General features: G+C 35.0%; 2 long non-coding RNA genes across 2 annotated transcripts in view; one reads left to right on the forward strand and one right to left on the reverse strand.

Annotated features, from left to right (window-relative positions):
• Positions 1-18791, forward strand: part of LOC309608195 — a 775896-nt gene that overhangs the window by 488254 nt on the left and 268851 nt on the right. The gene's annotated exons all lie outside the window — the stretch shown is intronic.
• Positions 1-18791, reverse strand: part of LOC309608189 — a 154285-nt gene that overhangs the window by 101 nt on the left and 135393 nt on the right. Inside the window, exon 4 of the long non-coding RNA XR_014232713.1 lies at positions 59-5262. This is a non-coding gene — a long non-coding RNA (uncharacterized lncRNA). The remainder of the gene's footprint in view (positions 1-58; positions 5263-18791) is intronic.

Raw genomic sequence — 18791 nt, forward strand, 5'->3', positions numbered from 1 at the left:
CTATATATACTATACTATATACTATATATATATACTATATACTATATCTATACTATACTTTATGTATTTGTTCAATTCTGGCCCACACATAAAATAGTTTAAAAATTGCTAACACATACCCTTATGAGAAATACTTACTAAAGAGAACACAGTATTTATTTACAATTATTTTTGTCTTTAGCTTTACAGTATCCAGACAGGGTATTATTTTCTCAAATTATCTGGCTTAATTCTTTTTTCCCCGGTACTCTCAGCATGGTTATGCTATTCATATTTAATACAATTCATTTCATTTGTTAGTGTTTGTATTCCATTTAGGTGGTGTCTGCATCCTAGTTGGATTTATTATTTGTTTATTTTTTGGATCTGTGAGGAGTACACATAGTAATAGTGGAATATTACTATAGTTGTAAGAATCAGAGCTATTTAAAAAGATATACTCAAAAAGTACCACTCCGTAAATCAACTATACTCCAATATAAAATAAAAATTAAATTTTTAAAAAAGTGCCACTCCATCCTCATTCCTGCCACCCATTCCCTTCCTACCTTCTTTCTATTCTTTACCCACCCACCCTTGTAGGTAACCAGTTTCTTTAGTTTCATGTATATTCCTCCTGTATTTCTTTTGTACAAATGTGCATTTTATATGTATTTTCATATATACACTTCTTTCTTACATTAAAAATAGCATATCAAAGATAGAATTCTGTACTTTCAATGGCCATACTTTTTTAAAAAATTGACTCAAAATTAGTTGGTACACTCTATGGGGAAACTGTCATGAGAACATGAGGTTATCATTTTATGGACAAAAGAGGTTCTATTGGAAAGAGACCTATGCACAGAGACAATTGTGAGCTTAGATAAAAACTCTGTGACAAGCATACCAATAAAAAGATAAGCTAAAGATACAGAAAATTCAAGGAAGAAAAAAAAATTTAAATATATATTAAAATCTTCTGAAATCAATCTCAGAAATGCATTTTGAAACAACACTGAGATATATTTTTGTCTTTTAATTAATAATGTTGAAAAGGTTGATAATGTCCAATGATAGAAAAATATGTGGAAATTACTATTTACTATTAGTAGAATTTCACCTTGGTACGATATTTTTGGTTTGCAATTTACCAATGTCTACTAAATTATAAAGAGCACAGATGCATAGATTTGGTAATTTCACTTTGGTAGATCAGCTTAAAAATATGTTATATATGTGACCAAAAAGGAGAACGTTCATTGCATCTTTATTTTTAATATAAAAATATTTAAAACCTAATAAATGTTCATAAAATAAATGTTGATGAAATAAGGTTTGCATAATGTTTGCCCTATCATATATTATGAAACAGATAAAACTGAGATAAATCTATACATACTAACTTGTAAAAATTTTCCAGATATGCTTTTAATTTAAAAAAGTCACCTGACTATCCAATGATTTAATTTCTAAACAAACAATAATGCAATCTATATGAGTAATGTACATATGTAAATTTTGTTTAATGTCTAGAAGTATACACATCTGTGTATACAGTGGTTACCTTAGAGTAACAGAGAGGCTGATCTGATATGGAGGAGTACTTTCATTTTTTATCTATACACATTTGTATTTTTCTTTAAACCAACTTGTATGAATGTATATCCTGTGTGATTTCATACAAAGTATTTGATCAGCAAGATACTTTTGACCAAGAAAGTTTATGTCCAGAAAAAGTATGAGAGTATCAGACAGGTAATAAGTAATCTAAAAGATCAGGGAGAACGTAGCAAAAAGTGGAGTGTTGTTTCGGGATGATGAGGGGACACTGGGGTGAATTTTATTTCACGAGAAAAAGTCTAAATCCCTGGTAGATTTGGTCAGGGATGCGGAGGGGCAACTGCACTAGTTTCATCTGAGCTCTACTTGAGGTTATCCAGCTGTCACGAAGCAGCAGCAAGGTAGTCACCATGCATCCGACTCACCAGGCCTTTGAAGATACATAGAATACCCTGAGTTATGGTCAGATCCTTGTACTTTGTAGAATGCTTTCATTTATTCTATGCCAGATGGATGTCTCCTACCTCTTTTAGACTAACGTAAATAAATGCTTTACGTCTTTTTTTTTTTTTTTTTTTTTTTTTGTCCTCTGGATTAAAAAATATGAAAAGAAAGCTAGTTTGGTTTTAAAAGACAGAGGTAAGGCACAAAGCAGGAGTGGATCATTGACAATGAAGTTCCTAAGGAGATGAGGTAAGAGGGAGGCGAATTTTCATGTAACAAAGTAGCCAGAAGAGCTACAGATACAAGATGATCTGGGACAGGACTCCAGGAAAAAGAACCCTTTTGGGAAACAGGAATGTTTTGTGGGAAAGAAGGTGGTATGGCATAAAGTAAGAAGAAATGTGGCATTGAAAAAAAGACTTCAATTCTATCACTTTGAAGGCAAATGGTGGACCCACAGCTTGGAAAAACTATTTTCATCCTCTGAAAATAAGGTATAGGCTCAAGGTTGACCTGTACCTTCCTCCACTTCTTATTTCCTTCTTTATATTCCTCCCTTCTTTTTGACTGAGGGTTTTTATCCTCACAAGCTATAGTGCTATATTCAGCTGTCTCTTTCATGTCTGCAAGATTCTCATTATTAATGGAAAATTATCTTCTTACTAGGAGACCAATGTGGTGACAAGGAAGTCACCTCTGAGTGCTTTTGGTACCTATGTGTCCTCAAGCATTATGTGGTTTCCACTGAGGGTTGTGATAAGCTGGGCAGAGAGATCAGTCTTCATTTCTCAGGCAACTTGGCCTTATAAATATGAATTTCGATCAGTCACATTTTAGGGTTGGAGTCCCAAAGAAACAGATACCCATGTAATTTAGCACATTGTCAGATTCCAGGGCAGATCAAAAATAGACATAAATTATATGTATTCCATTATTGTCACTCTATTTCTCAACTTTTGTTTGGTATTTCTGAAAAAAATCATATATAGAGAGAGGAACTCTGCATACATACACTGTAAACAGGTTCTTATGAAAATAATGCAAAATAGAAGGGGATAGAGCCACCAGCAGATAGAATTGAGATATGGAAATTTTACAGCTAGATATCACTATTTATTACATGATTAAAGATTTTATTTAAGCTAACTAAAGTTGGAGTGAAGAATTTTCCTCTTAAAACATAACAAGTGAGCTTATCCCGACTTATAAGCAACTTTCTCCAATGAACAGGACAAATACTATGCTTAGCCTGAAAAACCCTTTAAAACAGATGACTTCTACTTTTTGATTCTCAGTTCTTCTCAGAAAAGCAGTCTAAAATGAGCTTTTCATAAAGATGAATCATAAATAGAAGCAGTGACAAGAGGTGTCTTCCTTTCGGTGCTCATTGCCATTGTCTGACCTTCAAGCATATGGAGAGAATCTGGATTTGCGGTCTGTACCTTTTGACATAAACTATGCTGAACACACGGCCTTTCCAAAAATACTTCAGGGAACAGTTCTCCGAGTATCATTCATCATCTCTTGCCACAGTGACACCTCATTGCAAAGGAGAACAAAAAGTGTTGCTCTGAGGTGGAGAGTAGATGGAATAGGAAAAAAGTTAGCATGGCAGCTAATCAAGGGCATTTGAAGATATTGGTACTTCACTTATAATTCATGCACCAGCCATTACATGAGCTAGAGCTTTGTGAACACAAGCAGAGGGGCACAGAAGCTTCTTTTCTTGGAACTTCTTTGTCATTTATGTATGTGATAACGCTTCTGGTTACAGAGGAAGTCTGATCAAACATACTTAAGAAAATTAGGTTTAAAGTCCTAATGGGGATTCCCATATGTATAAAATACACATCTTGGAAACAGATTAAGTAAATATTATGCCTAATGTACTAATATCCTTTAGGTCTTCAGTTGACAAGGTAAGAAAATAAAGTATTATTTCTTTTCAGTTTAAACTAAATATATAACTTTATTTTGAATGTATTCAGATAAACTGGTGGATTTGTTTTTTCTACAAAACTATTTTTGAATAATTGTGTGATGCATTCTTCAGTATATTTCCTTCTTAAATAGTTGTTGTATACCTTCAAGTTAGGGATCAAGACATTAAACGGGATCAAAGAGGCTGCCAGTGAATCAATAGCTACTAAATAAGTGGAAACTTGAACCTAGGTCTGTTTGGTGCCTAAATCTTTGACCTTGGACACTGTAACACATGCGGTAGAGAGGCTGAATTGTGAAACCCTGTTTTGGGTTTATCCTAAAGGAAACTCAGAGAAATAAAGGACCAAACACAAGAGTGAGATGATATTAGTTCTCAATTAGAAAGAGAATCTCAAAATCAGAGAGAACTATTGGGTCCTATATTTGAATCCAGAACATTTTTTCCTGTGATGGGCTTGCAACAAAACCATGATATCAGCAGAGATTACAACTGTTGCCTAAGCTCACTTTCTTCTATACCCTTTCCTCCATTTGGTTATACCCACGGATCCCTTTGTACATACTCAATTATATTTACAAATCAAGATAAAATACAAACAACTCTGGGATCACCTAGACACCAATTTAGACATTTCTTACTAAGGTATCAACATCATATTAGATCCTCAAATGTAAATACATGTTGATGGAGAGTTGATTATAATGTTTGAGATGTTCCCCGGTTCAAGAGGTTGCTAGAACTGAGTAGGCAGCAAGGTGTGCATTTAGACAAAAATGTTAATATCATACTAGTTGATTATTTCCATAAAAACTTATTCTCAAACAGAATAACATCCTACCTCTCAAGGTCAGGTTTGTAGTTGAATCATCAACATAAATTATGGTCCAAGATGATCTAAGAAAAACACATGTTTGGAAGACTAGTTAGGGGAAAAAAAATGATGTCTACAAACTTCTATCCACTGCGGGGAGGGTACATACAGAGTAGCAAAAAATTCCATTTTAAGTGACAATGCGGTACCTACCTAAATTAATAAGAATACTGATTATTGTCCCTATTTTCTCGGAAATCCAAGTTTCGATATACTAGAGGTCAACCAAGGATATTACAAATCTTTTAAAAAATCAATTAATTTTTTCTCTTTTATTTATATACTTATATTATTTCTTTTTTTATTCAATTGTCTTTTCCTCTTGACCGGTCAATTAATCGTTCAATCAAAAAAGAATGACTAAATCATAAAAAACTAGGAAAGTCTGAGAAACTGTCACGTTCCAGGGGAGCCTAAGAAGGCTTGACAACAGATGTAATGTAGGGCCTTGGATGAAACCCTGAAACAGAAAATGGACCTTAGGTAAAAGCTAAGAAAATTCAAATCAAGTACAGAACTTATTTAATATTAATGTATCATTATTGGTTCATTAGTTGTGACAAGTAAACCATAGTTATGTTGAGTTGTTAACAGGATAAACAGTGCAGGGTATACAGAACTCTATACTCTCTTTACAACTTTTCTATAAATCTAAAACTATTTTTAAATGAAAATTTTATTATAAAAAGTAAAGAATGACTATTCCAAGTAGGGAGATGGAGTGGGAGAAAGAATTGTCTATTTAGGTAAAGCAGAACTAAAATATGTAGCAATTAAATTATTTCACCTGAGAAAACAAAAAAAGAAGTTGCAATAAAGTTTTGTCCTGCCTTTAAGTTTCCCTCTCGACACTCTTTCAAATTACCCTGCTCTTCCAATTAAGCTGCTGACTCAAGGCAAATACGGCACATGTTTAACTTTTTTGTCTTAACCACAGAGATGATTTGGTGGTGATCCAATCATTCCCTTACTCAAATTGCCTCATAAGGGATGGTTTGCACATTCAGTGTTCTTCACACGGACATGGAGCAGGGTGAGGTCACGTGGGTAAACATTGGAAATAAAGTAAAGGCTATACAGAAGTCATTTTCAAGTGCTTAGAGTAATCAAGACAGTGCTAAAAGGCTGAGTTAACAAGCAAGCCATTCTATCTTCTGGCCCTCCCAATACACTGGTGGAAAACACCCAATTTCAACCTGAAAAGGTTAAAAGAAAGAGTGGGTAGAACTGTTGTTTCCTTTGATTCTGCAGCCTTTCACCAGTGAATAATTTACTCTGAAAAATGGCATACTTTTATATAGAACCCATTGAATCGTTTTTTAACATGGAAAAGCAGAGAGTTTGGGCAAGCATTATTTCAGGTTGCAGCACCTGGAATAGTTCCCAAACATAATTTGGCATAAATCAATCTTCTGAATGAAGGAAGAAGGGAAAGAACAAAGCAAGATTCTCTTCATCTTCTACTCAAGACCATTCTTCTTTTTTTTTTTAATATTTTATTTATTTATTAATTTTTGGCTGGGTTGGGTCTTCGTTGCTGCGTGCAGGCTTTCTCTTGTTGCGGCAAGCGGGGGCTACTCTTCGATGCGGTGCACAGGCTTCTCATTGTGGTGGCTTCTCTTGTTGCGGAGCACAGGCTCTAGGTGCACAGGCTTCAGTAGTTGCAGCACGTGGGCTCAGTAGTTGTGGCTTGTGGGCTCCAGAGTGCAGGCTCAGTAGTTGTGGCGCACGGGCTTAGTTGCTCCGCGGCATGTGGGATCATCCCAGACTAGGGCTCAAACCCGTGTCCCCTGCATTGGCAGGCGGATTCTTAACCACTGTACCACCAGGGAAGTCCTCAAGATTATTCTTTACTGTTTTCTTCTTAAAAGGAAGAAATGAGTCAATATTAATCTATCTCACTTAATTTGGAATGACTTCATATTACTTGCAAGTGTTACTCAGAACATGATGCAATGTAGGCAAGGTTATTTCTGATGCCTTCTGACCTTCCCCAGTCAGACAGTGTAAGCATAGTAATGTCTGTCTTCCAAAGACCCCAAATTCTGTTGTTTTCTTTGCCTTTTACTCAAGCATTACTCCATCTCCCCAAGCTCACCTGTCAGCAACACCTAACATTTTTCTCTCACTTTCTTGCTATGGCACCTACAGTTTCAGGATAACTCATGTAAACCAGATTGTGGTTCATGATGTATGCTTCCCTCATCATGCCTTTTAGTTCTATGAGAGAATGTTAGACACCACCTCAAGTCTCACACAATGGGTTGAAAATTTCATAAAGCAAAAGTCTTTTTTTACAGTTTAACATTTCCAAAAGTGATATTTTACAATAACCTAAACCCCATAATTATCAATCTGGGGCAAGAGACTCCTGGCATTTTGATTTATAGCATCCACTATTAGAGTGTTCCAAATCCAGGTTCATTAATTGCTCTGATATTTTTATAAATAAACTATATATATATCTCATATTGTACACATAGAAAAATTATAAACCTTATCTTTGCTTACCTATATCCTATTCTAGGGGTTTGTAATCATTATTCTGCCTAATAATCAGCTCGGAAGCTTATTAAGAATTTAGATACTTTGGACCCATCCCTGATGGTTTGATTAGATTAGAGTGGAGGAATCTGAATTTCAATAAGCACGACAGGAAATTGTGATACAGGTGGCCAATGGAATGGGCTTATGGAAATACTTCCCTCCTCTCTATGTCTTAGACCTAAGGTAAAAGTAAATTCAAAATATTTCTTGTAGAATTTTATTTCAGATCTTGATGGAGTAAGAAAAACCATAATTATCCTCCCCTATGAACAACTATAAAAATGGGGAAAAAATCCAAAAAATATACTTGTTCAGAGAGTTAACAACAGGCAAAGTAGGACTGTGCACACTGAGATAATCAAAATAAAATGAAGCCTACAATATCCTCCTTTTCACCCTGGAAGCGATTTTTGGATGGTGGACCAAGGGAGGAGGGACCCATCCAGAATCCTGAGTTTCCAGGATCTCAGGAGATGTAAACTGGAGTTTGAGGTGCCTGGACATTGTGTCCAGTTTTGTGCAGAGTTCCAAAAACAAAGGAGATATTCAGAAAAAATATCCCCAGAAATCAGTGTTGGGTTCCTTTTAGAATCTGCTGAGTGAGAGGCTGCATATCTGTAGCATTAAATTCTACAAAGCTAGGTGAAGACTAACTGGAGGGTAGAAGCCGAACAATTCCCAGAGCACAGAGAATGATGATGGTTCTGCTCCAAGCAGCCAGAGTGACACTGACTAGTGATCACCTGAGGCACCAGTGGACATCCCAGAGGATTCCTGCCCTGGTAGTGAGGGCAGAACTATCCCAGAGACCCATCCAAGCAGACTGTTCTGATCATCGAAGCAAACATTAAAAACAGGTCTCAATAGGATCAAATTCATCCACAAGCAACATCTCCCAGTTTCTGTGCTGTTGGCAGTATAGCTTGTAAACCTTATTCCTGGTCCTCCTGGAGATTATGTTATACATAATTTTTCTCTAATACAATTCTTCCTCTTTTAAGTAGCTAGAATGAATTTTATGTATGACTCTAAGAAACCCGTCATATGTACACACAGCTCATTTCCTATCATTAATTTTATGGTGCAGCTGTATCAGCTGCCTCTGGTACTTTGCATATGCCATGCTTCCTTATACTTTTGTGCATTAGCATATAGCGTTTCCTTGCTGAACACCTGTCAGTCATCCTTTAAGACCCTGCTCAAATGATGTCTCTCCTCTTTGGAGTTCTTACTTCTGCTTCAGAACTTAAGTTGGCTTCCCTCACTGTCTTTTCACAGTAGTGTTTCTAGATGACTCTCACCGCATGTATTAACTATTTATGAGACCTTCTCTTTCTCATAGACAATGAGATCCTCAAAGAGCAAAGTGATGTCTTGTGCCTTTTATATTATTTCAGGGACTAGCACAGGGGCTGAAGCCAAGAAGTAGTTATAGTATTAGTAGTAGAAGTAACAGTAATAATCATAAATATGACAGCACATAAATATAAATATGATGTGGTCCATGTCTGAGCACTTGACATGTATTTATTATATCATCTAAGCCTTAGAGCAATTATACAAGTTGAATATTATTGTTATTATCCTTGTTTTATAGAAGAGAAATGAGAAACAGAAAGATTTTCAGAAATAATTTTAGAACAAATTGAAAAAATTTAATACTTAGAACAAAACAAAAAATGACCCCTAGAGGCAAATATGCCCCAAGTTGCCTATAACCTTCCAATGTCATCATTTTAGATTTTTTTTTTTTCTGTCTGATTAATAATTGGCACTAATTGATCTTCATTCTTCTCTTGGTACACTGAAAAGAATGACTGACCATGTCATGTTCTCTCATACCTTTGTGAAATAGCATATACTATTTCCTATTTCTCAGGGCCTTTTACTGAGGGCCATTAAAATATTTAATGTAAAAGCTGGCCCCGAGAACCAAACACTATTATCCCTCTTCTATACTAAGGCAAGAACAAAGCTGACTCTTCTATTCATGAAAAGAATAGAATAACAAATGTCTCTTTGCTATATAGACTGGCAATGCTTATTTGTCATTTCTTAAATAGTTTACTAAAACATCTGCTAATGACAAATAAAAAGTTCTGTCATATGATGAAAACATGATTAACATCCAAATTAGCATCCATGTATGTGCTCAGAGACAAAAAAGGAACACAAAGTAATAAAATCTACATCTTTTTTGTTTTTAAACATGAAGGATAATTTGAATTACGTGTTTGGGGTTAAAAAAAGATCATTTCTGATGTTTTATGCTCTGGTACTATAAACAAAGCTATATTGTTTTATATTATAAATTATAAAGGAGGCCAATATAACTAAAAGTTTAGGATGTGTAGGGAAAGAGCAGGCCATGGAGAATTAGTAAAATTAGGTGTGTCATCATGGATTAGGCATAATTTACTCAGTTGATCGCAAATTAACCTCACAGTTAAGGTCATGTTCTAGAACAAATGTTATTGACCTTATCCCTCTAGCAGAACATACAGTAGAGTTCTTGAACCATTTTCAGCTTTTAGTTCTATTGTCAGTAGATCATACATACAAAAGTGACTTCAGGAACCTCTAAGCATATTATTAACCAGAACAGGGCTCCCTGAGACTGCACGCAATGCCTATGGGTCTATAGTCTAAGAATCTTAACAAATGTACTTTCAAGAAACCTGGATATCCCTTTCGGGAAGTACCTGTAGCTATAACAGAGAAAATAAAAGGTATAACTGAGAAAGGTATAGCTCAAAATGGAGTAATAAAAGTTTTTTAAATGGAGTAATAAAAGGTATAGCTCAAAATGGAGTAATAAAAACATAATGTTAGAAATATTATGTTTTTCTTTCTTTGGCAGTTTTTAGTTTTGAAAACCAAGATCATCGTCCATCTTTTTCAGAAATTATATAGAATAAGATATCTTGTAAAAAATATATGTACTAATTTATTAAAGGTCAAAAGTTAATTTATTGCATTGTGAGGATATACCCAGCACACACAGGCTTTTTTCTGAAGATTTAAAATATACTTCTTCAAAAGCAAGTCAAGGTTAACTTTCCTTAAAGATATATATATATATGTAAATATATATATATGATTATTCTTATCACTGCAAGCTGTATCTTTTTGACATCAGGCAATGGAGCAATTGCAATCAGACCTTCCCTCTCTCAAGGTCAGGTTGAATTCTACCTGAAGGAAGAGAAGTAAAACATCGTCCTACAGACTGTCTGTTCTGAGGGAACGTCAGAGGAGGTACACTCTCTTAGACTTTTTCTAATTTCTCTAATTGCACTCCAGAAGCCCTCGACCTTAGAAGTAGAATTTCTCTCCTGGAAAAATAAGAATAAAAGAAAAGATTGTCCCTGGCTTATATACCCAATGATACAAAATTTTTTAAATGTATTAAGTGACATGCCTAATTTGGAGAGCTTTCATTTTATGAAACATGAGAATAAGAATATTCTTATTCTAATAAGAAAAGAAACTATATGCTATTTTAAAGAAACAAACCTAAAGCAATGCTGTTTTAAATGAAGGGAGAGGAAGAGGGAGTTTTAAAATATTAATTGCAGTGCTATAAAATGAAACAACCAAAAAAGAGGATTCATTATCATCAAGTTGGGATGTGAAAAATATAAAGGTGTTAGAATGGTACTGTCGAAAGGTGATAAGACTACCATTGACTATCAGAAGGAAAAAAACAAAGTTGATTTTATTGATAAGGCTAGTAAGGGAAATCTATGCTAATTAGGCATGGTCTCCCTGAGCAGAGCAGGTTTTCAACATATACAGGGTCTTTGGGAGGCTTGAAGTTTAAGGATTCATGAACTTCTAGAAACATAAGTAGGTTGACATCACCTTTGGAAGTGTGGTTACTCGCGTGAGACTGTTGTGCATTGGTTGGCACTCAAAGGCATGTTTATTGGTATCAGCTTGTTCCTTGGCTGACTGACTTTCAGGAGTCGGGGCTACTTTTAATTGGATGGCTTAAAAAATATGTTTTTTGAGGCCAGTTATTGTTTTATTAGATACATTTATAACAAACTCTGAATGCTACTCATCATGGCTACACTACAGTCTTTTCCCAAGTTTGTGGGACCATTTTTACTTCTCACTAGCTACAAAACCTATTTTTTCTTTAATCACTTATTTTATTTCATCTTTGGTTTATGTAGTGAGTTGAATGGTGCACCTCAAAACGATATGTGTGGTCCCTGCCAGTGTGACCTTATTTGGAAAAAGGGTCTTTGCAGATGTAAATTACATCAAGGATATTGAGGTGAAATTATCTGGATTCTTTGAATGGACCCTAATTTTGATTGCAGTTCTTACAAATTGTTCATATAAGAGACAGAAGAGGAGAATTCCAGAGAATTCCAAGGGAGTAGAACAGAAGGCCATTAGAAGACAGAGGCAGAAATTGGGGCGATGCAATCACAAGGGACTTCTGGTGACACCAGAAGCTGGAAAAGGCAGAGAGGGATTCTCCCCTAGAGCCTCCAGATGACGTGCAGATGTGCTGACACCCACATTTTAGACTTTTGTTCCCCAGAACTGTGAGAGAATAAGCTGTGGCTTTAAACAACCAAGTTTGTGATAATTTGTTACGGTAGCTTTAGGAAAATAAGTTACCCAGCATAAACCTTCAATAAACTTATTTTCCAAGAGAAATGCATGTATGGCATAGTTTATAAGTTCATATATATATAAAATGTCTTTTGTTACTAATACAAATGAAATCAATCATCTAATTTATAAAGGAAAAAGGCAAACGAGTAAAATTTCCGTTGCAAACACTACAGATTTGCTTTTATTGTTGTCAAATATAAAACCACAATTTAAGATGTTATTGATTATTTGGGCCAAAGTTGTTCCCTTTAAAGGCTCATAGAGGTTATACCATAATCTTATAATATTTAATATGGAAATGGAAGCTGAGGTCAATCTGATGTTTGTTTCTTTAGATATGTTTGGCTTTATCTGTCTAGATCGGTCTAAGATTACTTCTTTGAACTGTAATTTTGAAAACGTCTCAAGAGTAAGTTAAACTCATTATTTTTGGTATCACATAGTGAAAACATTTACCTATGTGCATACATTCTTCCCAGTACAGGAGTAGTTTCAGCTATTATATCATTAATTATTTCACTTGTTCCATTCATTCAGTTCTCCATTTGGGGTAGAATATGTAATCTGTATCTTGAGCTGCCGTTCTCTGTTCTTTATAGCTTTCATCTGCTGTCTAATTCTTTTAATCAAGTTTTCTAATTCCTCTGCCTTCAGGGAAGGTCCCTCTAGTATAGACTCTATATAATTGATTGTTCCACCTCTTTTACAGTAGCAGTTATACTCTCCACTTCCTGTATTGTTTAATTCTTTGGTTAGGCTCTTAGGTGACTCAGGTTCTTTATCTTTCTCTTCCAAGTTTCCTTTTTTTAATTTATTTCCCTCTCAATCATATTTTTATGTTGTGTTTTAATTTTATAATGTTCATAATTTCTTCAACTTTATAGAAATAACATGAAATAAAGTTAAATCAATTGAAGCTTCAATTTGTTTGTGTTTCCTACTATAGATGTTTTTAAAATGTGTTGTTTTATGAATGTTTTAATTTTTTTTATGTTGCAGAATCTTTTTAAGGATCCAATACTCTTTTATTCCCTGTTTTGTTTCTTTTTAACCTTTGAGATTACAATGTTCAGGCTTGATATGTGCTCTTTAGATTTTCTTGGGTTCCCTTAATATCTACTTAAATAAGCTTAGGACTATTCTGCTAAGAATTAATCCTGTCTGTTGATCATTGTAAGTTTACTAGTCCAGTGATTCAACATCCTGAAATATTTACAGGGGACCTGGTGCCATGATGACTAGAGATATATTTGGGTCTATGTATTTTATTCTTCAGGGTTTGTAAAAGTGTGAACCTGAGGCCAGTATTTCATATTCACTTTACCTTTTGGCCTGGTCTCCATCCCAGTGTGTGAGGGGGCCAGCTCAATGCTGAAGCTATGGGGTTATGATAGAGCTCTGCTACTCCACAGGGGAGAATAAACTCAACATCCAACTCCTGCTTCTGCATTTGGGGTACTCATAATTTCTCTTTAGGATCCTAATACAGCTCCTTTCAAATGCTATTGATTTACAGTGGCAAAGCTGTTATGTGTTTCCTATCAATTTGGGTGTGTCTCCCCAACAGATTATGAGTTTCTAGAGAGCATGAATCAAGTGCTCTTCTTCCCTTGAATACTTACCTGCTAGCATATTGCCTGACACAGAGAAAAAAAAACTTGGTAAGCCTCTATTAAATGTTGAATGCTGAAAGAGGTACATTTTTATGATAGAATCCAGAATATAATTTAATGAAATATTTCTTAGTAGCATTAAAACTAAGACCAAGTAATACAGGCAGGCTAGTTGATGATGATGATTTTTTTCCTTTTTCTTTTTTTTGTTTTATTCCTTCTTTTTTTGTTTTGTTTAGTTGTTTTTAGTTTTGTTTCTCCTAGGTGGTCTAGTCTACTGCACTATTGCTGACATCAATAGAACGGAAACTAATTGAATATATTAAATTGTGTCAAGTGAAGTTTTTTAAAAGGTAGCTTATAGATTCCTAACCTTTAATACTCATAACTAGCCAGAGTTTGATATAAATTCTTTATTTATTGATCCATAATATTCATTGTTTCCTGAGTCCACCAGAGATGAATCACTGAATACGTAGATGTTAACACTCAATAAAAACGTGTTACTGCCTTTAAAATATTATTGTATTGCCATATAACTTGAGAGCCAAAATTGGAACAAAACATTTCAGTTAATCCCATGTCAATTCAGGATAATTTGCTATAATACATCTGGCATACAAAAGGGAATGAAGAGAAGATATTCATGACATACCTGCACAGAGAGGAGAGGTTATGAATAAACTGATTGACTAATGACTGCCTGTAGTTTTCTCAAAAGCAACTTAGATGATATTACACATTTATATTATTCTTAACTTTATACGCTAAATAGCAACATTTTCAGAGTATAGATGGAGAGATTCACCATTTAAATACTACCGAATGCATAAAATTTTTAATTGTAATTTTACTACTACAAAATAGAAAACTATTTTAATGCCAATGTAAAAGGGAGCATTTTCAAACTATCCCCCTTATAGCCCTCTTTAATGATAGCTTGTTTCTATGAGTTTTATTAGACTGTATGAAATTGCTATTTTGTAAATAAAATAGTCAAATATTGGTAATTCTATATGATTTAAAATAAATATATATTTATAGTCTAAACCTTTATAACTAGGTAAATGTAACTGCTCTCCATAAAAATTGAGTAACCATCCTAGTTGTATTTTGTTCATGTCCTTTTGAAGTACAACCTGACCAACTTGATTAATATTAGAAGGATTAAAGATACCCTGGCCTTGATTTAGAGATTTAGAAAACACTCTACACTACTTACAAACTACTTTTAAGAGTAAGTTACTAATGCTTCAGGGACTAATCTTGTATTTATCATTTTTTAAAAAATTTTCTCAATAAAAAGGTAACATTTGTGTTTTTTCTCTAAGATCTGGAAATGCATCTGATTTTACCCTATTTTTCTATATATCACAGCAAAGCATCATGTCCTTTAACTACACAGTGCTATGAAATGAAGGTACAGCTCTAATCTGGGGCTGTTTCTTAGAAACCTATCACCATTACCACCACACATACCCAAGTTTGTCTTCGCTGAGTTGGGAGATGGCGGTGGTACCCCTGGAATGTGTTTTAAGCACGTGATAACTGGTAGAAGATAGACTTTAATTACATCTGAGTCATAGAAATAGTCACAGAAAATGTTAGGAACCTACAAGTATAAGTCACCGAATAGAAGTTCATACTTGACATTAGACCAGTTGAATGGACTGTGAAGGTCTAGGGATGCATGACATCTAATGAAAAGAATGAGAACAGGGAAAGAGCAGAAAGGAGAGGCTTTCCCCAAAATTAATAAGCGTTTGTAACAAAGTTGAGCAAGGCAGCTGGTAAAGAACACACATTTTTGCAGGAGTAGAGAGCAGCTCTTTATTAATGGAGGGTCATGTATAATGTACAATGGAGGAATGCTAAATTTCCAGTTGATATTCTGATGTGGGAGGGGGGGGGGAAATTCAACACAGATGTTGATATTGTGAGATATACTTCTTCTCTTTTAGATAATTAGAGGCACAGATAACCTAGATGATTACCCAAATATCACACAGTTAACCAAATGTTAGATGGAAATGAACCTCTGGAATATTCCAGTCTGGAACTCTTTCTAAAAAGAAAAAAATCACTTTTCCCCTAAAGCATTTTGGCAGAAGTTCGGATGTTGATAGAGTTTAAGACTCCATATATGACCTGTGACACCAGACTGCCTCCTGGGATGAGGTGTTTTGATTTTGATCAAAGCCTACAGAAAGCTGAATTTCATGGCCTATTTGTAACATGCCTGGAAATACTTGAGAGTCACTACAGTTCACTGTGCCTGTAGTTTTGAGACCCCATCTATTACTGCCACAACTTCTATTCAAGTCTACTCTTTTCTGATCTCATCTGTAGACAGTAAAGTCCTAGACTACAGTCTGATCAAAGCAGCATCTGAAGAGAGCAGGTGAGGCCTCACCCGAGTGACTATGACAGTCAGATGACAGACCATCTCAGGTATGCTTTTCACATTCACTAATCCTAGGTGATGTAGGTTCATATAAATTTTATGACAACTCAGGGAACCATAATTATGTTTTAAAAACTAGAATCTAAAGAAGAATTTGCATACAGACAATTGAATTGATACACAGTTGTCTAACTTAAATGAAGTGGAATGCCTTCAGATGATTTTCTGCTTGTCTCTAAAAGTCTGGCTTCTCCTCTGAATAAAACCAGGATGTACAGAGGTATGAATTGGGTTAATGTGTCATGCTTGATAAATAAAGATGAAAACACTTGGACAGGGAGTGAGGAACCCCCTGTTCCAGACTCAGTTTGGTATGCAGAACTGAAGATGAACCCTAAGATTTTTACCCATGATGTACACACCTTGTATAATCCTCTCCCCTTGAGAGGGGTGGGCCTGGCCTAATCAGGTAAACCTTTTTAAAAGAGGGTGTAGAGGTCAGAGGTGGCAGAAGTCAACAAACTGCCATGTTGTGGAGAGAGCCACATATTCGGGAATGTCAGGTGATCTCTAGGAGCTGATAAAGGCCCCTGGTTGACAGTCAGCAAGAAAATACTGACCAAGCCCTATAGATATAAGAGATTCAATTCTACCAATAATCAGTGGGTTTGGAAGAAGTCCCAAGCCTCAGATGAGATTGCATCCTGTCCAACCCCTTGATTTAAGCCTGAGCAGAAAACTCAGTCATGTTGTGCCCAGACTTCTGATCTATAGAAACTGTCAGATAATAAATGAGAGTGTTGTAATCACTAAATATTTGGTAATTTGTTACACAGCCATAGAGAACTAATACACCTGGTATCACTATTAAATAATTGGGTGACCTTGAGCAAGGTCTTTTCCTCTCTCTGTGTCTCAATTTTCTCACTTATATCTTAAGATAATGTTTAAGACTGTATCTGCTCTAGATTTTTAAAATTCTATAAAATGATGCTACTTCTTCATTATAAGCAGCCCTGGAAGAGAATAAAGAACTCTGGAATATACCAGGAGTAAATTCACTACCTTGTTCTTATTGGCATTACATTATATCCGAATGAGCTAACAAAAGGTGAAATAAACACTGGCTCTAGTCCCTCATTTGAATATTTAGTTGCACCACGAGAGGCTAATAACAAGACAGGAATGAACACATGCTTCAGTATATTCGACTCCTGTGAGCAGCCTATTTGCTTCATAATAATTAGTTATCAAGGGAATTTTGCATTGAAATTCCAGGAGACCTTTCCATCAAAAAGAGGCAAGGAAAGTGTTTACATTTTGATCCATTAAAATTTCATTTTATCATCAGGTGTGCTTTGAGATGTATTTCTTTATCGGACACACATTCATTTTTATTCTTCACTTGGTCATTGGGTTGATAATTTTTTTTAAAAAGTAGACATATGCATTCACACTTAGTGTATTTTCAATATAAAATGTAATGAATGTTATGTACAAATTAGGATTTTCAGTCAACTTTTTGATGTAAAAACTCCACTAAGTGTGTAAGTTGGGTTATTTTCTATACAATAAAATATCAACCACGCAGGAAAATTTGTATCTCATAATAGGTCCAAATTCATTCCTATGATATCAGAGAATCGAACTGGGCCACTGAATCAGAACAGCTAAAGTGGTGGAGGAAGCCTTCTGGGATCAAGAAATATTAGCAGTAGAGTGAATATGAAATTTGGTAACTGCTATTTTCCCTTGAAATACGTTGTAACCGAGACCTGTTGTGACCCATCAAACAAAAATGTTTTTCACTCTTCCAGTGTGGAATTAATTACATGTTACTTGTAAGAACATACCACTGGGCTTATAGCAGTTACTTCATAATTTAATAAAGTTTTCTCCAAATATAATGACATGCAAACAGGTATAATGCAAATAGCTTGAAGAAGAGATGAGCAATTCATTACCCAATCCACCATGTACAGCTATTTGACTTTGGATAGTGTAATACTTATTTTGCCTTCATTCCCTAGGATGTGGTCTGAGTCCTAGTTGCATTAACAATGCCCCAACAAATAAGAATATATTTTGATTGATACACAGAAAGCATAATAAATGATAATTAATTGTTATTAGTTAATAAGTGACGACTGACTTACTCATTCCTATGTTCGTTCAGTTAATGTCCATTTAATAAATGCATTTCATGTGATATGTTCTTGGAGGCCACATAATTAAGATACATTTCTTCCCATGTACATGCATATAGTATAAGCGGGGGACAGGGTTATTGGGATGAACTATGGAGAAATGACAGTTCATCTTTATATGCATTAAGTAAATTTATTTTGACACAAAACAACAGAAACCCTCTCTAGCTAGCTTTTATGCATTAAATTAATGGTTAATTCCAAGTTAAGTTCACTTGCAGGAAGTGGAAATTCTGAGACTGGAATTGAGGTGAACACCTGGTACTCAAAATAACTTACAAGTCATCAAAAGAGACATAATAGATGCTGCTATGAGATGAGATATATTAATTAAGAGAAACTGATTATTAAAAGCTTGAAATATGGAGTGTCAAAAAAAATAAGTACTATAGACAGGACTATCATCAGGGACAGGAAGAGGAAAGGAAGCCATGTACAAAACAGCACAAAGAATCAGAAGGAAGAGAGATTCCAGAATAACCTGGAATTCAAGGAGATTGTTTCAAGGTTAAAAGGAACCAACTTCTTCAAGGAAGTGAAGCAGAAAGAAGACTGGGAAAGGTCAATACTTTGGAAGAAAAAA

Source organism: Balaenoptera borealis (genome assembly GCF_965194805.1).
Source record: "Balaenoptera borealis genome assembly, chromosome: 12".
NCBI lineage: Eukaryota > Metazoa > Chordata > Mammalia > Artiodactyla > Balaenopteridae > Balaenoptera > Balaenoptera borealis.